The 23,570-nt window shown below is 36.9% G+C and overlaps 1 long non-coding RNA gene across 4 annotated transcripts in view; it reads right to left on the reverse strand.

The window, feature by feature from the left end:
* Window positions 1-8,270: 8,270 nt before the first annotated feature.
* LOC141450847 (uncharacterized) overlaps window positions 8,271-23,570 on the reverse strand; it is a 41,378-nt gene continuing 26,078 nt past the window's right edge. For 2 of the 4 annotated variants that reach the window (XR_012456353.1, XR_012456352.1), the window contains exon 4: window positions 18,085-20,083. This is a non-coding gene — a long non-coding RNA (uncharacterized lncRNA). Of the gene's footprint in view, window positions 9,732-11,021; window positions 15,452-18,084; window positions 20,084-23,570 lie in introns of those variants that run through there. The other 2 variants (XR_012456354.1, XR_012456355.1) reach the window with 2 other exon arrangements.

Raw genomic sequence — 23,570 nt, forward strand, 5'->3', positions numbered from 1 at the left:
TGAACTGCCTCCAAAGAAGATTTGCTTGTGCAGCGTCTCTGCTTGATTACCTTTGAAAACACCCTCCGGGGTAATTTGCACAGAATGCTGATTCACTAAGAAACGTTCTACTTGCCTATCGCTTGCTTAACGAGAATTGATAAAGTTGATTGCTCTAATTAATTAACGTAATTTGTATTTGTTGTAACAACTGTGAATAAGATGATGTGAATGAATCACATGAAAGTTCATTTGAAATTAAAAATAAAACTTTTCTGTTAACAACCATTATCTGCCCTAAAGCAGTGGTATTTATTTTATTTGGAAGTAAATTTTAAATTCAAAAGGGTCTTCAATAACAAAGAACCATTGTACACAAAAAAAACATATTCGCGCACGTTAGAGGCCCTTTTTAACTGAGTAAGAAGTCTTAAGAGTTTTGGCACTCACACGACTATCTGTTGACTAGCTTCTTTTGTTTCTCATTTCCTTCATCTCGGTTACCTTAAAAGTTTGGGCTTATTTTCGATGTCATTCTAGAGTCGAATCCATTCTTCGGAAAGTGTCTGAATGACACCTTGGGATTGGACTGTACGGACAGTTTGATTGCGGTTTGATGAACCCAACAACTATCTCTGCAGGTTCATTGGGTTAAAGAGGTTTATGGTATTATGGCTGTGTAATCGGCAGGGACGTTAAGAACCCTGAGGAAATGATTGATAGATAGATAGATAAAAATACTGTATTTTATGTATTTACTTGTTACAGGGAGTTCTTTTTGTGAGTTATATTTCATTAACCATCTGGTTAGCGTTCAGTAATCAAATAAAATTATTCCTGCAGTTACGAAAATAAATTATACATAAATAAATGATATATAATGACAAAAAAATTAAATAATAATATAAAATAAGAATGGAGTTCACCGTCTCTCTTTTAACAAATCTTAATGTACCTTAAAGAAAAATAATAATAAAATACTTAGCCGAACGCACGACTTACAAAATAAATAAATAAAATCTTACGAAACTTAAAATATTACCATCATATTCAGACTTGAATATGTACATTGAAGAGGATTAACAAAATTAGTTTATCTTTTGAATTAAATTCAAGCGAAAGTAAATAAGGTTCAATCAAAATTTCTATTTATTATCATTATTATTGTACTATTATTCGTTAATTATAAAAGATCTTAACTTGAGTGCTTCTATTATATATTGGTACACACTGTTCGACTGTTGGATTGAGCAGATTGAGAGTATAGCAGTCAAATTTGTGTAATTATCTACATTGAATATATATTTACGAGTATATAAATGATGTTGTCTAAGACATGAATATATTGGACAGACCAAGAGGATGTGCTCCAGGTTCTCTTTGCAGTTCAAATTACAGAGGGTACAGGTAGAGCTTGTCTCGATGGAATGGTATCCATTTCTATTTCTTATTCTTAAAAATCTGTAACTAGAAATTCTCAGTTGACTAACCACCCTCAGTTTGTCTGTAGCACATGTATAATGTGAATATATTCCTCTGGGATTCCTAACAAACTTATCTCTCTGTAAATGTGACTATAACCGGAATGAATAGCTCTTTCAACATCCAATGAGATCACATGATTAGTCCATTTCTCAAATAAATCAGGAGATATTCTTTGTAATATACTCCACACTATCAGAGTGAATAATATCTGACTCCCCAATGATGTTACTTAGCCACACAGAAAGCTGTGTAAACCAGTACCATTCAACTTTATTATACCCTGGAATTATGTAGTTCTCTCAACCTGAGGAAACAAACTCTTGGCAGCCTATCTTCACTCATTTTCAATAACCTCAACCAATAGTTCAGAGTTCTCTTAAACACGTGCACACTCAAGGGAGGTCTATCAGATTCCAAACGCACTAAATAATCCGGAGTATTTTTAGCCCAACCCATCAACTGCTTAAAAAAAAATTAAACTTGTGTTCTTTCCACTACGTAAAAAATAGCTAAATGCCCAAACTTCTGATCTATAAAGAAGAGTAGATGAAACTATGGCATCCAATAATTTTACTTTAGACTCCCAAGAATTAGATTTACCCTGAGGAAATGACTAATTTACTTCTTCTCTTAAGAATAGTAAGACTTCCTGTGACAAGAGAAATATAAAATTACATAACAAATAAATACGTAGAATTGTATATTTACAATTTAGGCAATACCATCGTATCCAGCACCAGAGCTCTGTTTAATTACAAAATATGGTTTCATGTTGAGTAGGTGTTTGGTTTGTTGTTTGGATATTAAGGCTTTAGAATATTTCCAGTCTGTAGTCATTCACAAACCTCCAGTTATCCATTAGGTAGAAGCAGTGTACAGTGTTCTCAGTTTGCTACTTGAGCTGTATAGCGTTCTCTGCTGGCTCGTTCGCGCAGAGTAGTCTCAACAATACTATGTGGTTATAACTCCCAACGTGCAGAGTTACGGCGGCGGAGGCGGCATTGCTCCCTACTTCCTCCAAGTTACGAAACACTGCCCTTCCAAACTTTGCCTGTATTGTTATTCATGTGTACACTAATTCAGCAAGCGATGGGAGTTGTGTTCAGTTGAGTAACAGTACTCCTCAGTAGCAGTCTGTGTTAGACGATAGACGAGAGTATGAATGTAGACAGAACTGGATATCAATGCAGAGAGAGAGAGAACTGGGTTGTTCTACTATCTACAATTGGCCACTGCTACATAGGATTTCACTTGCCTCTATATACAACATTGTTTATATATATTTACTGGATCTGCTATATATAATTTAATATATAGATTATCTGCACTAATAGAGGCGGCCTATATGCTCACTACCCCGTAATGTTACAGTTGGACGCTTTATTACAAAAAAACACAAATAAAGGATAGAGCAAAGTGAACCGAATAATATCCAGATCTTTAATGAGGCATTTTATGGGTACGCTACGGTTTTTTTTTTAATCTTCTGTAGGAGTTGGAAGAAGGAGGTGATGGTATGGAGATTTCAGATACTTCCTCCAAAGGCTTCCTCGGTAGCCGAGCTGGTTAAGAGGCGAGACCTGCAAAGCTAATATTGCATTGTGGTACTGGGTTCGATTCCCGGTCTTAAGCCTTGCATTTTATTTAATGGTTAAATGAGGAATAGTAAAGTACGTTTGCTATTCGCCTCCGTCCACGACACCTAGTAAATGGTAGTTGGACGTTAAGCCCCGCCTGAAAAAATAGGCGATTACTTTACTTTTACTCCCTTCAAAGATGATCAGCCTCCCTCTGTAAGACGCAAGCGAAGATTTGTCTCGGTAACTATAATGGGAAAAAGATCTAAGAAGTGCCTCGGCCTGAGAAAAAATTATTTCCGTAAGTTTACTGGGTTCCTTCAAGATATAAGGTAGTAAAGTAATTGCCTATTTTTTCAGGCGAGCTTTATGTCCAACTTCTAATGAGGCGATTAGCAAACATACTTTACTACAAAGTTCTCATATTAACCATTAAATAAAATCCAAGGCCTAAGACCAGGAATCAAACTTGGTACCACAATACATATTAGCTTTACAGGTCTCGCCTCTAACCGCTCGGCTACCGTGGCGCCTCCCTCACGATGTATATCCCTTGGTTTGATCGTGTTCCGGAAAATATTTGGTATTGTCCAGCATCACATATCCAGCTACATATACAATACTAAATATTTACTGTTCATTCTTTTTGGTGACTGATTCATAGTTTCAATAGGATGAAAAAATAATTGCCATTTCAGTCGAGTAAAATTTATTTTGCCGAGCTTTCGACCTAGGGACTAGGTCATCTTCAGGGCTAGTTTAGAAAGTAATACTTTTACATTTCAGGGTTGGTGTGTCTTCTGTCTTGTCTGTTCATGGCCTGAAATGTAAAAGTATTACTTTCTAAACTAGCCCTGAAGATGACCTAGTCCCTAGGTCGAAAGCTCGGCAAAATAAATTTTACTCGACTGAAATGGCAATTATTTTTTCATCCTATTCTAAATATTTACTTAATAAATAAACACCGTACTTGGAAGTGATTAGCACAGTGTTTAGCGTACTAGGTTCCGAAGCAGGGATATCGAGTTTGAATCCAGATGTTGGCTCTTAGATTTTCTCTTCCTAGGAGCTTTTTACAGCTCATTCTCCAGTGGATCACAGTGTTGTCCATAATGCGAGGACACTGTCCGACAGTACACTGAATAAAGCTCCGGGTACCAACGTCCTCAGCACCTTAAAATAAAAAAAAACAGTCAAAATAAGCTGCATGGTGGTAACTACCGGGTATATTTAAAGCCAAAATGAGATTGACTTTATTTTAATGATCACAACAGCCAGTTTAGAACTGTGTGTGGGGGGGGGGGTGTTCTTATCCAAGCTGCGTCACCAAAAGCTATTAAAATTGTTAGTAAACTGCTTTATTCTATTAGCGCTTCAGATATTGGCCACAATTCAATACACAGGTAACATGCACACCATTTCAAGCCTATAATACACCCCGTTATATTGTTTCAGTATAAACAATGTAAAGGTTGTGTTTCTTCAAAGTCCGGTTAAGCATGTACGTACACAGGCCTGCTTCTCCTCTCTATTGAAGCTTCTCAGCAGGTGACGGGGGGGGGGTCTTGTTGTTTATTACATAAGTTTTCATGTTAACGTAGTTAGTACTAAAGTCCCTTTCTATGCAGGCCAATATCTAGCTCTAAAACTTACAATATTCTACTCAATAAATGTTGTCACACCCCATGTTAATAAAGGTTGTTATTATACTGCCCCTTAAATCGCTTTGTTATTACAAAACTTTAGTAATGAACGAACTTGCTGTTACAAGAAAATGAAAGATCTATTTTTCTAAAAGACTTAATGCGCTAAAGAGCTACTTATTATTATTCTATTTTACCTATCAAGAACACAAACTTCTAAACCCTACACAGAATGCTGTAATACTTGAACAGAATGAATTTTACTTATCCTATCGTTCCTGATGGAACATCCGATCATCTACTTTCGTTCCTCGTAGGGGGAAGTGGATCAGCCACTTCTTCAGGGTGCTTGACTGCGGGTATCCTAGCCTAACAACATGAATATGAGCAACATAATACTGTTGACAACCCAATACATTTACGCAGTACACATCTTGTACAAGGTGGGGGCTTATTAGCTCTCGGAACTGTTGTGCAGATTGTGTCAAGATGTGGAGGAAACAGCCTCTCACTGGCTGTTCGATTGCGCTATGAAACCTTTGCCTATTTGAGACCAAAGGAGAGAGTAGCGCAAAAAGAACTAGAAGGGAAAGTCCTCAACCTCTTTAGTAGAGGAGAGGTTTCGTCAACTAGATCCAAAAGGGGATAGCACCCAACCCGATAATCTCATCTAATCTACTTTCGCTTGTTTACATCCAATCGAAAGTTCGGCCCAAGGAAACTGTTCTCCATCGCTCCGATTTTCACAAGCATACTTGCACAATGATTTGTATTTGTGTCGCCAAGAAACACCATCCTATCCGCTCAATATGATCTCGTAATTTTTAAAACCCTCCTTGCAAGGCCATTTTCCAAACTTTCGAATTGTAGTTAACAAATAAAAATTTGGATCCCAACATTCGCAGGTCTTTTTCTTAAAACAATAATATTTAATTCATACTTCTTTTACATGACAGTCCAAACCTGTGCACAGCAATTCCTTGGAAATGGAATCTTCGAAGAATATCCAAAGAACCCTCTTCCTCTCCAGCGAAAGCTTTCAAAATAAATGTGCAAATTTAAGCGAGAAAGCGACTACGATTAATAGAGCGAACAAGAGAAAAAATTAAATATCCCTACCCACCATTAACTCTCTTGTTTCAAAAAACCTATTTTTGGGGGGCATACATTGATCTTACATTTGTCTTTCCCAAGACGGAGGCAAACGGAGAGCTAATGTGACGAATCTTCCTTCAGCCAGGTTTAAGATAATTCTCTATCTTACATCTCTTCACCTCGTAGTTGGATACAGGAAGCTCTGCTCCAGTAATACTGGGAAAGGACTTCCGGTAGATCATTTGGATCAGCTGAGGGAGTTATCAATTGGTTCAGCGAAAGCCTGCCGCTCCTAGAGCTGGGTAGTTACCCCGGTAATGTGAGAGGATATACCCAATCTTTAGGCCCGCCTAGGAAGGAGGTTATTGGTGCCATTGAGTCGTTATTTGGATCCTCGCTTTTCCCGTGGATTTTTTAAGAAAGGCTGAGGTTTTTTAGGAGTAAAAGGCACGCCTTAGAACTTTCCAAATTCTTAATTTGGTGTCAAACTTTGGGATCTGGAAATTACATTAGAGGATTGAGTGTAATGGCACCGAGTAGAGCTGTTCTGAAACCACACACACAGCCATTTTACTTGCCCAGTACACCTTATAACAAGTATTTCGATTACAAAATCGATTACATCAATTCTCTAAAGGGGGTATGAAAAGGTTAAAGAATTATCAAACCTAATAAAAACATATCGAACGTATTAATTATTAGTTTCAGTTATAACAATAATTTATTTTGATTATAACTGGTAATAAATAAATAAATGAAAAACGGAAACATTCAATTTTTCAGAACGGTAGCGCTCCATTGCATTATCTCCGGAAGCCGGTTCTGAATTCTATTCAAATACCCACTTAGCCAAAGCTGTGCAAAGTGTAAAGTTGTGTAATACAGCCAAAGGGAGTATTGGCAGCGATAGTTTCACATCTTCAGTGAATGCAGCAGACTGTAAGGACTATGGCATTAAGTAGATTGCTGAACTTCTTAGTGAATTTGAAATATTTTCTTTACAGAGTAATAGAGAATTCGAAAACTGAATATTTCAGGTTTTTTTATTTTATTTTCTTATTTCTTATTTATCCTTTTAATGAAATTTACACCTGTACCCACCGGGTACAATAGGTAAATGCGATAAATGTATAAACAATTAACGTGTCAGACGTGAATGGCGGCCATCCAGTGATGGCCGCCATTAGTCACCCAGTTGGTCACGGGGCCAACGGCGCCTCAGCCGTCTTCGAGGATTGGAGGGTAGCGTAGTTGTAGACAGGTTTGCAGCTAAAGGGTTGGGATGAAATGAGAGATTTTGATGAAAATTTTTATATCGAATTTTGGCAAGTTCGGAGATGAGTGGAATTTGGAGATCTGTATGGATTGTGTGGTTACTAACATAGAATGGAGCGTCTACTACGTATGTGGCGGAGTATTTTAGATTGGAGTGTTTGCAGTCTATTGATGTTTGATTTTTTAGCTGTTCCGGTAAAGCTCGAGTCCGTAAGTCCTATTGGTGTGAGAAGAGCTGTATAGAGTCGTCGTTTGTTCTGTAGTGAGAGTTTTGAGCGTTTGTCGAGTAGTCTGGCTAGAAGTTTGTATCGTTTGTTTAGTTTCAGGTTTAAATTCAAAATTTAAAATCTGCTCAATTACAATTGCATTCTCTTATTAGTGTAAGTCTGTGGTACGCGAGTCGCTCGTCGATAGTACACCAAAAAATAATCAATAATGGCGGACATGATACATAAAAAAAAATTAAAGCATAAAAATATCATAGAAACGTTTTTTCCTATAATTCATAAAGATTATTTTAATATTATTCAGTAAAATTTTGTAAATATGTACAAGTAATAAGGTTAGTCTGTCTCAAGATATACGTGTAAATATAGTAGCACATTTAACAGGATTAAAGTTGTCATTCATGGAGTACTTTCCAAAATCCGAAAACACAAATAATAATTAGATTTCAAACCCCTTCTATAAAGAAAATTTAGGAAAAGCTACATCATTATCAATGAAAGATAAAGAAAATTTAAAAGAATTATCATGTGGCAGAACTCTAAGCAAAAATCTGCTTAAAGAGACTGATTGTAATGAGTAAGCTCTATCCAAGTAACTTTAAATTTAATTGGTACTTACTGGTAGTTGAATGCTTAAAAGAAATTAATTTAGAAGATTTGGGCACTAATATAATAATCCTAAAGAAGAACTTTGTAAATTAATTAATAATTTTGAAGAGAAAAATATGTACGCAATTTTTAATAATTAAAATAAAGTGAACATGAACTTGAACTCCTTTGTAACAGATACATTGTATCTCTGTACAAATAAAGATAGTAATAAGAAAATAACACACTCGAATAACAAATTTCACGAAATACAATCATTTTTACGAAGTGGTACAATTTAGCATCATGTACTACCAAGTAGTACGCGAGCCAAAAAAAAGGTTGAGAAACGCTGTTGTAAAAGATAAATAAAAAAAAAAATAATAATATTAATAATATAATATATTCATGTTTTCAATGTAATTAAGAAGCTCTTTGTTATTCACGCAAAGTATGTTACCGTTCAAATATCTGGATCTCCTCCTACTTCGAGAGCACCGCTAGTAATTAGTGAAACTCTCAAGAAGATGAACTATACCACCAAGGGTTTTTACAATAAGTGTTTTTCCCCATTCCCCAAATGTTGCCGCCTTTCACTGAATATTCATCACAGTGTGCGCCGCTTCCATCTTTCTTATATCCACTGCCACCAACTTGAGTTAATTGAGCAGAAGTCTCTTGTTTAGATGAAGAAATTGGCGGCCAAATGTTTCCGAAATTTTCAATTGCTAATTTTGTAACTTACACTCCATTCTTAGTTTATAATAAAATATTTTGTAATATTCTATGTAAATTGTAATTTACTTTGTTTTTATTTACTTATTTTTGCAAGTGGGAACAATTTGATTGTGTCAATTTTTTCAAAATTGGATTTTCTTCTTCATCTTGCTTGGCACTACAGTCCATGAAGGACCTTGGCCGCCTCAATAATGCTGTGCCATTCATCTCTCTCTCTTGGGCCGCTCTTCTTCTCACTCTCAATACTTTTAGATCTTGCTCCACTGTGTCCAGCCATCTCACCCGGGGACTCCCTCTCCTTCTAGCCCCTTCTGGATGTCCAAGAAATAGTCCTTTCCTCCCCCATTCGTTCCAAGTGACCCAACCATCTAATTCCTCCTTGTTTGATAAGGCCAACTAGGTCCTGATCAGCATAAAGATCTATGACTTCCTTGTTGGTCCTTATCCTCCATCTGTCCCCTTCCAAAATGGGGACATATAATATTCTTCTTAAAATCTTCCGCTCCCAGACATTAAGAAGGCGCTCATCCTCCTTGGTAAGAGCTTTCACGTTTCGCTTCCGTACATCACAATAGGTCGCAAAATCGTTTTATAAGCACGCAATGTGGCTTCTCTCGATAGAGTTCTAAAGCGCAACACCTTCTGCAAGGACCAGAAGCTCCTATTACCTGCCATAATTCTCGCTTGTATTTCCTTGCTATTATCATTGTTAGCCGTAAACAAGCGTCCCTAAGTATTTGAAACTGTCCAGGCGTTCGTATTCATGTAAGCCGAGGCTGCCTCCACTCCAGTACTGTGTCTCTTGCGCAACAAATACTTAGTTTTTTCTTTATTTACTTCCAGCCCCAGCCCACCTACCCCTTTCTCAAACTCCTCGAAAGTTCCCGCCCAGTGCAGCTTTACTTCGTGCCCTGATGACATTGTCATGTGTATGCCAAGCGTTGGCTCAACCTATTGTAAATTGTACCACAAAATTCTCACCTCTTCGTACCATCACAGTCAGTAATAAATGGAGGTACTTTGGCAGGAAGAGAGTAGCACATCACCCTCTTTTCTCGCTCCAGATGATACAGACACTCCGGTAAAATCTCGTAATTCGTAAATCCAGACGAATGCGATACCTCCTGTTGAGTAGAAAAAACCGACTTAGTAGCGAGTATTATTATTATTATCTAGTGCAACAACAATATTTGCAATAAAGAAATTTTCTTAAAGAAAATGGACAGAAATTAGTGGGGAAAACGTTAGGAAAAACTGTAGGATATACCTGCTCGTTGTGTGAGTTATATTGTACAATTTAGTTTAATAAAATTTATCTACTTTATCAGTGTGTGCATGTGTGAAGAGTTGTTTCAACGTAAAGTAAAATTTAGTGACGTCGTCTGACAAGAAGGCGGAGAAACATTTGTCCCAAGCCAGGATATAAGAGGGGACCGCCTCCGGAGCTCGGTGGGCTTCATTAGTCTCTGACAGTGTCCTTCTTCTTCTTCCGGACAGACTGCCGCCTTTTCACAACACAATTCCCTTTCACTTTCTCCTTAAATAACCTTCTAAGTGAGCGATAACTTCCACTCTGAAGACATCAATAACTTGGCTTGTAAACACTATAAATAAGGGTTTATTTTTATTTTTTACTTTTTTTTTTAATAATTTAAGGCGCGTCAACATCTGAGGATTTTGGCACCAGGAGCTTTTTTCAGTGCACTACCGGTCTCCAGACAGTGCTTTCTCGTTACAGCCAACACTGTCCATCACCGGACAGTGAATTGTAAGAAGCTCCTAGGAAGAGAAAATCTAAGGGACAGCAGCTGGATTCGAAAATAGGACCTCCGCTTGGGAACCCAAAACGCTAACCGCGTAGCTAATCCCTTCCTTAAAAAGGGTTTATTATTTGTATTAATCTTTTTTGAAATGTTTCTTTTGAAAAAAAAAAAATCGAAAGTTTCTTTTGCGCTTAACGCATTAATACGGTTTAATGACGTGCACTTGATTTTCCTTTTGCGAATTTTTTTTTGGACGAATTCGTCCGATTTGAACGCAAACCTTCAGCGCCACTGTGACTATCACTGGCTAGCTCCAGCCGTTTTTAAGGAAAGCCACTGGCAAAGGAAGTTGAGGAGTTATACCATATGCAGGACAATAAGCATGACAGCATCTTTCTAAATCTTTCTTGATGCTAACTAAGCAATTGACAGTATTTGAAAATATTCCTTTTTATTTTTGGGGAATGATCCCATAAATCAGTGATTTCAAAAATTGTTGAATTGTCGCCCTCTTTCTTTTAAAAAATATTTGTCGCGCCACCTGAATTTTTTTTTTAAATAAATATTTATTTTGTTGCTTTTTCTTGGCATTGGCTTTCGCCATACAGCCAGCATCGTCTAGGTCAGGGGTCGGCAACCCGCGGCTCGCGAGCCGCATGCGGCTCTTTTATCCAAATTTTGTGGCTCTTCAGCCTGTTTAAAATAAATTGTATATTTCAATTTTATTGAAACAAATGAAAATTTCATTTATTAAAGTAAAGATATTTTTTTAAAAAGAATTTTAAATTGAGATTTGGTTTGAAATTGAATAGAATTATATTAAAATACAGTACTTAATATATAGTACTGCCGCCATTTTCATTCAAACACAGGTTTAGTTATTATTATTTGTTTATTTACTTTGCAATATGTGAAAATAAATATATTGAATTTGAATTGAATTTGAAAATGTTTATTTACAATATAAATGGTTTTATACAAATATATTTAAAAGGAGGTTTCAGGCTGCATGCCTATATATAAAACATTTAAATGTTATTGAATATCATAAAATAATAATTTGTGAATACAAATGATCTACAGAGTTTTCTAGGCTATCATCCTTGCGGCTCTTGGTAAGATTTATTAAAATTATTTAAGGAGTAATGGCTCTCTACTTAAAATAGGTTGCCGACCCCTGGTCTAGGTGCTTATCACTAGAATATCACTCACTCTCCATTCTTACTTATAAATACATTCGCTTCACACATTCATCCCTCTACTATACACAACTATTTACATAAACTACAGCTAATGGATGGATCAGTGCTCTATATTCCTGTCATCCTTATAGCTTAAACGAAATTAAAATCACCGTAATCCTTCTCTAATCATTTTCTTCCATTCATTCTAATCGGCTATAACTTTTAAATACATTCATATTTCATTGCTAGCTCTGCTACAGACTTAAGTACATAGATGTTGGTGGAGAATATTATGTCTTCGTAGCGAAATGGCGCATCTAAATACCTGTACATGTCGTCAAACATTCGTTTCCTTTCTACCACATAACGTGGACATATCATTATTATATGTTTGAAATCCTCCTTCTCATTGCAATCTACACAGTGAGGAGGAGGACCTTTTGTTGATCCTGTGTAGATACGATCCGCACACCGCATGGTTCGCTCTCAGCGTGCTTATTTTTACAACCATTTATTAATGACAGTTCCCTTAAACCATGGTTGTCTAGGTAACTGATCTTTTACAAATCTTGTTCTAATATTAAGCTAGTAATAAGATAATGGACCAATATTGTGTATTTTTTTTAAAATTCTTAGCTGGCAAATATGGTGCCTAATCGAATTTCACTCGACCAATCTCTTACTATTATAATCTTAAAGTTCCAATCTGTACATTTCCTTCAAAATTCGGTATTGCAACCTCTTCACATCAAGCACATCAATTTAATACGTATGTTTTACCCTATTTCTCTCATTAATAGATTTAACAACCGTATTTTACTTATGCAACTCTTTCTCACATAATTAAGATTATAAAAACAGTACTTTATAGTGTGATGTGAGTCTACCGCGGAAATGGTACTTTCGTTCCTTCTAAAATTACTCCAAAACAAATACACCTAGAAATATTATTCATAAACATTTTTTTGTAGATCTACTGGCAAGAAATTTAAGCAGGAATTGCAGAGAAAATAATAGAAGCCAACTGTATTTTCTGTTACAGGATTATTTCCGTTCTTGGCGAGTTGAAGAAGTGTGAACGAGCATAATGCGGTAAGTGTTTTAGACAGCGATATTATTAATTATAGACCATGAAGGCATAATCGACCTTTTTCAATTCAAATTTTCGATCTGTTTTTATTTACAAGAATTTCACGTGCGTAAATAAATCTTGGAAGTTTGGATCAGATGATCTAATCCAGGTCTATTAAGGGAAAATTATTTGGTGGTGTGGATTGAATAATTCATTAACCCATCTGTAAACAGTAGACCGCCTGTTGTACGAGATCGTACATACTCGTACGTACCATTGTCCTTAATCCGATTCTTGTGTTTATCCAATTCTTGATCTTCCTGTCACAAAAGTCGGTGATTGCTAATTCGGAGTCACTTTATTTAGCTACGTCCGCTTTCTTATTGCCTTTCAGCCTGGCAATTCCAGGTGGTTTTATATCCTCAATGCAAGGCTATTTTATTTTTTCATAAAATCTAATTTGGGGACTCCAAGATGGCTTATAAAAAAGCTGATTTTCTCCGTGAAAATGCTCTTCAAGTCATAACTCTTGCACTCATCATGCTCTCAGTGGGGGAAAGCATAAGGCGAGATTGAATCGACTGCACACAACTTGGTCCAGATCAACATCCGCAGCTAGTTACCTCGTAAAGGTGCCCTAAATAACAGCATGGATGACAGCATTATCACCTATCTGTCTTAGACACTGGGCTAGCCATCTACCATTTAGATGAACCCCTAACTACGGCCAGATAGTTTTTTCCTTTTCACATTAGCCCTAATTCAAGAAGCAGACATTCGCAGATTCGTTTCTGCTCAAAAAACGTTCTCTGCATCGTCACCACCACTTTTACGGGGAAATATACATCGTCGAGAGTTACTTCCTCGTATTCCATTAGAAAAAAATGAAGGACAAAAAAAAGGCCCAGCCAAACTTTTAATAAAAGTCATGAACTTGATGCTTATAAAATTTGTAATTTTTGACTTGAATATAATTAACTGGTTTCTTAATTAAAAATTAAACGACCTTTTCATTAATATTAACGCCCCTCCTTCATACTCGCTCTTTCTCTTTTTGTTCAAGGGAAGGGGGGATGCATAATTTTATAACATCAAAAGCTTGCCCCGCTTTTAATATCATGTTTCTGTCGTAAATTTTGTAGAGGACTTTTCAAAATTAGTATACTCTCTTTTAACAGACTTGCTTTTGTATTAAAAGGTAGTCTCTGTCTCTCTTTGTCTTTGTTTAAACTTAATACAAGAATGAAAACAAAAAACTTTCATTAAATTTCAATGAATTTTTAACAAAAGCAAATAAGAAAGTTAAGGTGCTTATGTGATAAACACTCAAGAGGATGAAGAAAGTGGAAAAAATATTGGTGCCGATAGTAAAGAAGGTGGTGGAAATTCCCAAGTGTTCAGGGTGTAAACGGCTGGTGACGACATACTCAACCTTAACAGAAGAAGAAGTGAAGAAGAAAAAAAAAGAAAACGTGTGGCTGTCTTGTCGCAAAGAGGGGGCAATATGTCTTAGAAGACATATCTTTTTAGGTGGAAACAGACAGAGTGAGACAGAAAAAAGAAATGGTAGAAAATAAGAGTATATTGGCGGGTGGCTGCTGCGATAGAAAGGGAAGTAACTAGAGATAGTACTGTTTGGTGGAAATAGGGGAAAATTGGTTCGAGGGGTGCGGAAGATGTGGTTAGAAAATGTCAAAGATGAAAATGGATGAGCAATAGATTTTGTATTGACATCAATATTTCTGAAAACACTATTGCTGTATTGAATTATTAAATGAAATTTTTGGCAGGATTAAATGAAAGTAGATTGTATTGAAAGTCTGGCCGCTCTTAAGATTGGTTTGTACGCGAACTGACTCGAAGATAGTTACCGAACGCCTGGAATCATAATTGTTTAACCACTAAGCTTGGATTTTGACTATTGCTCAAAAGCATGGATAATTATGGGAAGACCAATAGGCTGGCCTAAGAAGGGACTCTGTGGATATCCATTGACCTCGAAACTTAACCTATTTGTGATACCTCCAGTAAAACTGTACACGAAAGCACTCTTTTCCACTTTATTGGAGAAGTGTGGCTGGACCCTCGCAGATTCTCATGGAAGGGTGTTAAAAAATAAGCTGAGCGCTGTCCTAGTCATAGTGCATTAGAATAGGTTAGGCCTACGCAGGCGATAAGTCCAAGAGGATGGAAAAATCACTCCATTTTTTGGTGGAAATGCTCGCAAATGATTTTTAAAGTTGTCGTTTCCAATTTGGGGAGCCGAACTGGAAATAGCTTGCCACTACCCCTTGATACAGGGCTAATTTACTTGGTTCTCTTTAACGGAGAAAGTGCAATGAGCCTTTAGCGTCCTCAGAGCGTTCATTCGCTTGAAACCCCTTACGGATTGGTTTAGAACAGATACCTAGAGAAAGTAACTCACAAACTACCCTGTTGCGGGCTAGCCACTTTTTTTTGAGGATTTTTAGAAGGCCTGGCGAGATCAATACCAAACACTGTACCGACAGTATTCAGCAGATATAAAAAAATTGTATTATCAAGTCATTTTTAACCACAATGGAACATTGCTTTTAGGCCAGTAGTCCTCTACTTCTCTGTTTGTTCCAGATATTATTCTTGTTGCCTTCTAACCTCTTTCTGAGCTTGGATAGAATTTCTCTGACTCCTTTGCCCGTACTTTTTCTTTTTCATCTTAGTTTGGTCCAGTTGAAGAGCCTGATTACCAACGTCTTTACTGCCAGGAACATGCTTCTCTTCAGTTCCTTCTAAGAGTAGTTGCACGGGGGGCCAAATCTCTGGGTTCAATGTTCTATGTGCCACAACTAAATTTTTTTGACAAAAAAAAATAAAATGAGCTTATAGAAATGAGATGAACTCAAACTTGTGGGAATCCCAGGTTCGAGTTCTGGCCTTGCTGTTAGCAAGACTCAATTTTTATTTAATTTAAGGCGTATCAACATCTGATCTGAGTTATCATTGTCTCTTGGAGCTTTTATCGGTACAGTGCCGGCCTCTGGTCAGGGTTCTCTTGTAACAGACCATTACTCACACTGTACGCTGTGAAATGCCCAAGAAATCATGATCCCCCCCAATCTTGGTTCCAAAAAATTTGACATATCTCCCTCTTATTTGGAATCTTTGGAATGTTAATTAAAGAATTTGTTTCGTTTTTTTAGAACCAATCGTTTGTTATAACGAAGCCATATTATTTAACGAAGTAATTAAAAGCTTTTTAAGTCGATAATAGATGTGGGTAGAAAAGTGCCCTTACAATGTTGCATGTTGGCTGGCTGTTTATCAGAGCAACTCTTGACATATGTCAGATAGTTGTTATCCGACAGCGCAATGGTTTTTTAAATAGGTTCATTAGTTTGGAATAATTTTTTTAGGGCTGTTTTCAGGCTAATAGTACAATCATTGAGAAAGGATTAATTTCATCAATGTTAAAGCTTACGTGTTCATCAAGCAACTATGAACTGTAACTTAATTAAGGGTTTACAGAATATTTAGGAAAAATTCAAAATTTATAAGAAAATGCGTAATAAGATGCATAAAAGCACCAGGAGAAAAACTTTGGGAGTTTTCACACCCATATTGTTTTCTTTTTTGGCCTAAAATGAAACGTCTAAAGCTAAACAAACGGTTGAAAGGCAAGAATTCCTTTAACAAAGAAAAAGGAAAGACATAGTTTGTAATATTACAACAAAGAATATGGAAGTGCGTTGCTATCTGGCTGGCTTTAAGTATACACTCTTTTAGGATCACAATCTTGGGCATTAGACAGGAGCATAATGTTTGATTGTTTTTATAGTAATGGAGGCGTCCGAGGAGAAATGGGTTGGTTGGGGGGAAAAAGGACTTGATGGGAGGTCACTTGGGAGCATCTGCTACAGGAAAACTCTCTCAAAAGCTCAATGAGTTTTTCATTCATAAAATCTAATATAGCTCTCGTGTGCTGCGCTCTCGGAGGTTCTCTAAGTACTAAATGTAAAAGCGGAGTTTTCAAGTAAAAAGGAGAAAGGACAGATCATCATTTAGGAATTCTTTCCTCTTGTTTCTCAGGATATCTTCATTTTATTCCTTCTCTCTTTGCTTCCAAAATAGAGAGAATACTTGCATTTTATTGTTATTATTATCATCTACAAAAAATGTATTTTAAATAAACAAGTTTTCTCACTTACAATAAATTAATCTGAACTGAAAACGACTAAATATGGCCTGTCAAGAACCTAGTGTCTAAAAATATGCTAGGTTCATCTTCCGGAATTTTCTGAAATAGAAATAAAAATGGTGTACCCTAATTTGTCTTAACATCCACGACTATTTTTTACTTCTTCAGAGTGTGGCTTGAACATAATATAACTGAACTGCCATTCAGAAAGAAATAAGATTAAAAAAGAGGACGTACAAGGACTTTTAAGTTTGAGAGAAGAGCAAAATTGTGTTTACGACAAGATGTCACTTGGTCTTTCAGCTAAGTAGGGAAATTTGGGTAAAATGAACAAATAGAATACCCGAAAATGGTACGAGCAATAAATTACCCTGTTTTAAAGTTCAAAAAATTGTTACAAATGCATAAGAATGTGGGTAGGAAATAAAAACCCTTACAGAAACCCTGGCTTTATAAGTAGCAGAGAAGTACTAAACTAAACCTGAGATCTAAGGGCATATTCAGGTCGGATAATTCTTCAGATAGGGAAGACCTACCAAACTCCACACAGTTGAGTTTGTCTACTTCTTCGGGAAAAGTCACCTTACATTAAGGAGTACTCATTAAAACCTCTTGTAGGAATTTTTTTTTTTGCCTATTTTTTGGCATCGTCTATCTATACAGCCAGCATCGTCCAGGTGCTTATCACTAGAATATCACTCATTCTCCATTCTTACTTATAAATACATTCGCTTCACACATTCATCCCTCTACTATGTACAACTATTTACATACAAACTTACAACTAATGGATGGAGCAGTACTCTGTGCTCCTGCCATCCTTACAGCTTAACCGAAATTAAAATCACGTAATCCTTCTCTAATCATTTTCTTGCATTTATTCTAATCGGCTATAACTTTGAAATACATTCATATTTCATTGCTAGCTCTGCTACAGATTTTAAGCACATAGGTGTTGGTGGAGAATATCATGTCTTCGTGGCGAAATAGTGCATCTAAAGCACCTGTATATGTCGTCAAACATTCGTTTCCTTTCCACCACATAACGGTGGACATATCATTATTATATGTTTGAAATCCCCCTCCTCAACTGCGATCTACGCAAAGAGGAGAGGACCTTTTGTTGATCCTGTGTAGGAGATTATAATTGCAAAATCAACAGCAACCATTTTCTTAGTGTTAATTCTTTTGCAAATCTAAAAAGCAGCCTTTGCTCGCTGGAACGACTGGTCGCTTTGGAAATGGGTATTGCCCCTACGGTCTTGAAAGAAAGCTTCTTTTTCCTCTACTGGGTTCTCTATTGGTACCACATGAAACACTCCCCTACTGCAGTAAATAAAGCTATTAAGAAAGCTAGTATCGAGGAGGGTGTATCTTTCTCCAACTCCGAAAGCTACGTTCGGTAATTGCATCGCAGTCTTTTTCAGAAGTGTGTTGGAGTCTCTACTTTCTAGAAATGGTCAGCTTTATTAGCACTGGGCAGGTAATTCCCCCTTGCAAGGGAAAACTTTTTGAATATACAGTGCCTATCCTTTATTTACACCGAAGCATGCTTCATATCTTTTCTAGACAAATCTTCCGAATGCCTCTGACAGATATTATTCTTGTAGCCTTCTAACCTCTTTCTGAGCTTGGATAGAATTTCTCTAACTCCTTTGCCCGTACTTTTTTTTTTCCTCATCTTAGTTTGGTCCAGCTGAAGAGCCTGATTACCAACGTCTTTACAACTAGGAACATGCTTCTCTTTAGTTCCTTCTAAGAGTAGTTGCACGGATGGCAGAGCAGTACGGGGTAATTTTGCCTCTAAGCTACATATATTGAAACGATAGAACACTCTAAAGGCAGGAGTACCGAGATTGGCCTGATTTCAGATATCTCGCCGTCGATTAAATGAAATATCGGTGGGCTGCTCGGGCATTAGCTATGTGTTGGAAGACGCTTTATCATGTATCCAATAAAAGTCATGTTAGAATCATTTTATTTTTTACTGTTTTTGAAAATATTTTTTCCAGAAATAAGAAAGTTTATAAATCAATTTATTATTATCAGTGATGTTGAATCGAGCCTAATCATTACGCATCAATAAGCAAAAGACAATTATTTTTTGGTATAGCAGAGTGTACTCGCTTCGCTAAATGGAGGTGAAAATTGAAAATGTCGGTGGAAAAGTTTTCCCTTTTATCTACTTCCCTTTGCTTTCAAACCCCTCTCTCTCAGCCAATAAAGGAAAAATCAAGGGAATGAGTTTTCTTTTTCTTTTTTGTTTAGTGTAAAAGTCTGTCGTAGCGAACAGGTAAAGGGAAGAAGGGTGTGCAATTGACAAGGAAAAATCTCGTTGGTAGTTTGAGGACATACGATTTTCTTTTTTTAAGAACGGGAACTTTTTTTTTTTTTTGAGAATTGGTTTGAATTTTCCTGTTGGCTCAAAGTAGGAGTGACTAATGAAGTATTTAATTACTATTTTCCTGCCTTCTTTTTTTCTTATATTTTCCGAACAGTAAAATGTCTTTTGTGTTTGCCTGTGTGCGTCTTTGTTTTGCGGATAATTCTGTTAAAAAGTTGTTCAAGCGAAGGGAAAGTGATTTGCTTCAATTTTTAGGGATTGGCTGGCCGACCTTTTCCGTATTTATCCGAGAGTAATTAATAGGGTTAATCGTTGCCAATGATTTCCTCTGTATTTATCTTTGCAAGCATAACAAATGGCTGGATTTAATTAAAGTAAAAATGAAAAATACATATATATTGTTTCATTTTTTAATAGCAGAGGGTTGTATTTTTTTTAATCAAAAGATCCGGATGCTATTCTAATAAAAGGCTTTTCAATATTTGAATTCTACTACAAATAGAATAATGGGTCTACATCAGTGTTTCCCAACCTTTTTTGTATCATGCCCCACCTTAACCTTTATAAAATTTTTATGCCCCCCCATGTAACATATATAATTTTTAACATTAAAAAATTGATTCGTTCACTTAAGAAACATAAATGATAGGTTCTAGGAAGAAATCACTCTGAAATTGTTAACAAAACACAGTAAGTAAAATTTCAAAACATATAATGAAAAACTGAAATTCAAATTCCAAATAATTTTAATACAGATTTTTCTATATTAATTTATTATTTTAATTTAGTGAGATCCTTGCACTTGATGCTTGCTGCACAGAGATTTTATATTAGGTTCCAATTTGGTTAGCTGCAGTCTCAAGTCTCCACGTTGTGTTATATCCAGCCGATTTCTTTTTTTTACCAGTAAATCATTTACAGCACTAAATCCACATTCAGCTAAAAATGAAGATGGAAACGGTAGCAATAGTTTTCTTGCACATTTGGTTGAATTTAGGTATTTGATTTCTGTTTCCTCACAAAGCCATGCCATCGCTCCTTTTATATTAAATAAAGTTTTAACTGACTCATCATTTTGCAATTCTGCGAGTTCTTCTTAATTCTGCATATTTGATATGCAGCGATGGGCCAATTAAGTGCCAACAACTGCGCTGTTTAGTGAGTTTTTAAAACGTCCGGGGTTCCCCGCGGCAGACTGCACGCTCCGCTGTGAACCCCGGACGAAGTTTACTTGACGACGCCAATCACCCAGTTGATATTTTGGTCTCGTCAAACGGAATTATACCTAATAATTATTTACCGCAATTATTTAAGAATTTGCTTTTTTTGTTAAATTTAGCACCGATATCTAGCATTGCATTTAAATGGCCCGGAGCGAAAGTGTTAAAGTCGTGTCGAGTCCATTTTCGAATTGCCCCCCTTAACTATCAAATTGCCCCCCTGGGGGGCGTGGGCCCCACGTTGGGAAACACCGGTCTACATGCAGAATTGTTGCACTATTTTGAGATCCTTTTATTCATTTGATACTTTTTTTATGGAACAGGCAAAATCTAAATTTTACGTCTATTTGCTAAGCAAATAAAAAACTGCTCAAGAATATTTTAATGATCTAATATTTAGACAAAAAGGTTGATTTAATTAAAAACCCTTTGATTACCTTTTGCTTCAGTAATTTTTCGTGAACATTTTAATTAGTAATTAAATCTATTTTTTTTTTTTTTTAATATATCTCATTTTATTTACCTTAAAAAGGAGCATTTAATTCTCCAAGGTTCATTGAGTTGAAGCGTAAATTTAGACGGGAAAAAACCCAATAAACCCAAGTTTCTTTTATGGAGATATCAAGTAACTTTGCACTTGCAAGGGAACCAGGAAAGGCTGGCATCAGTAAATGAAGCTGCAGGAGATCTCACGAAGAAGTGACTAAGATGCTTTCTATCGCGATTTGGTAGTATCATGTGGAAAGCCTCTTAGGAAGTGACAGGCATCTTGGATTGGCAACAACGTTGTTCTGATAGTGGTGCCATTCTATCTGCACCTCTTGCGAGCTTTGGGCTAGAAATACAGTTACAAATGACCAGTGACATCAGAATCAGAATCGTGGACTAGGCTGGATAAAACGGGTTACGGCTGCCGAAAATGTGATTTCTCCGCCTCTTTAAGTTAAAATAATAATTACAACCAGGGCCGGATTTAGATGAAAAGAGGCCCTAGGCTATTCCACTTATGAGGCCCTTTCACCTCCCATTTTTAAGTTGGTAAATTACATGAGAGATAATAAAATACATCACTACTGTGATATATATCAAAATATATTAAATGAACATGTTGTTATTGGTACGGTTTTTAGAATAGTGTAATTTTAATTTTGCTATCTATTTGAATAATAATAATAATAATAATGAAGTCTTTATTAAAGTATTACACAGTTTAAACAAAATACTAATTTTCTGGCGACAGACTTACTCACGGTCATAATAGGGAGATTCGTATCTTTTTGGACAGCCAGGCTGCACTGAAGGCTCTTGTATCCTTCAGAATGACCTCTTCCCTGGTTTGGGAATGCAGAAAGGCCCTAGAACTACTGGCGCGGCACAACAAAGTTCGGCTGGAATGGGTGCCGGGTCATGTGGGCATTGAAGGGAATGAAAAAGTTGATCATCTGGCCAGGAATGGAGCTAACACTCTTTCCATCGGTTCGGAGCCTGTACTGGGGTTTCGGTTCGTGCGGCTCTCAGAGATTGGATCTGGAGGGAGCACGAAAAGAACTGGGTGATGTGTCCTGGGGTCAAACACAGCAAGACCATGATGCCTTGGCTGTGTAAGCAAAGAACCAAAGAGATCCTGTGTTTAGGTAGAAATCAGATTACTCTGATTACAGGCCTATTCACGGGGCACGGTAGGTTCAAGAAGTATCTTCGCAAGGTTTGGCTTATCAGCTCGGAGCCGTTGTGCAGATTGTGGTCAGGAGGAGGAGGAAACGGCCTCTTACCTGTTGTTCGCTATGAAACCTTTGGAACGCTGAAACCGTAGGAGATAGTAGCGCAAAAAGAACTAGTAGGGAAAGTCCTCAACCTCTTTAGGAGGGGAGGGTTCGCCAGGGGCAGCTCTAGCTCGTGTAGCGCCCGTGTGCAATGAAACCCTGGCGCCCCCTAGGCCTGACTCCCCCCCCCCCCCCGGCTATAACTATTAACTTTGCCGTCGTAACAAGAAAGTTTTTTCATATTAAACTTCTAAACTTTAAATACGTGAAATAAGGTTTATTTCGAGTTGAAACAAAATGTTCGAAAAAGAAGCCGCCCATAGGGCGCTCGCGTTTAATAACTGCCGCCACCGCGCTGGCTGGCCGCTTCTGTCATATCATTGTTGACCATGATGGACCAAGACGATGCTCTTAGCTGTCTCAGGGAGCGCCGCGGCGCCCCCTGAGACGGCGGCGCCCGTGTGCATTGCACACCCTGCACAATAGGTTAAGCCGCCCCTGGGGTTCGCTTACTAGAACTAAGAAGGGGCTGGCACAATAAGTCTTTTGTGGCTGCGGTGCCGTGGGGCGTAGGTCCCGTCCCATCTACTATCTAATCTAATTTACTCATGGTCATGACGACCGTCTGAGAGTTGTCTTGCAAATAAACTTCTTTAATATGCATTATATTACTGAGAAAACCAAACAGAAAAGAAATAAATAAGATTGGATAGAATACTTGACTACAATTTTCAAACAAAAATAATTAAATAAATAAATAATTAAATAAAAGCCAATAATAGAAACAAATAAATGCCTAAATAAATAAAGAAAAACAGAGGAATGAAAAACCAAAATAACAAGGAGAGAAGAAAAAAGAAAAAGACAAAAAATTGATGGTAGACGTCATACAGAAGTTATTAAAGTTGAAGTAAAAAGAACATTTAACGAAACAGACAAACGTAATATTTCTTAGATTTAAACAGAACTAATCTTTGGCCTCTAATAGTTGAATTCACTCACTAACATGTATCTCTATACGCCTAGGCCTGTTTACAATATCTAACCAAATTCATCCAACTATTCCCATTGAAGATTGTAATAAATTAACAATTTGAATGTAAGCCCCTCTTGATCTTGAGGCCCTAGGCTAAAGCCTAGTTAGCCTATAGGAAAATCCGGCCCTGATTACAACAATTTTACATTGTGAGAAAATAATTTCAACCACTAAATCCCTTTCATTTTGTATGTCATAATGTCTAATAACTCCCAAAATGAAAACGTGTAAACACACGTGCGCTAGTATGAAACCTGAGGGATATTAAAATCGAATAAAACAGAACAAAAACTGTAAAAACAAAATACGTTTATAAAACCAAGGTGAATACAACAGAGAAGTGGAAATACCGTCGATAAGCAGCTTTGCAAAGTGAATCGTTTGATCGAAATCAAATGGATTGGAAC

The sequence above is a fragment of the Rhodnius prolixus genome, unplaced genomic scaffold (assembly GCF_049639745.1).
Source record: "Rhodnius prolixus isolate KJV_2025 unplaced genomic scaffold, Rpr scaffold_8, whole genome shotgun sequence".
In the NCBI taxonomy this organism is placed as follows: Eukaryota; Metazoa; Arthropoda; class Insecta; order Hemiptera; family Reduviidae; genus Rhodnius; species Rhodnius prolixus.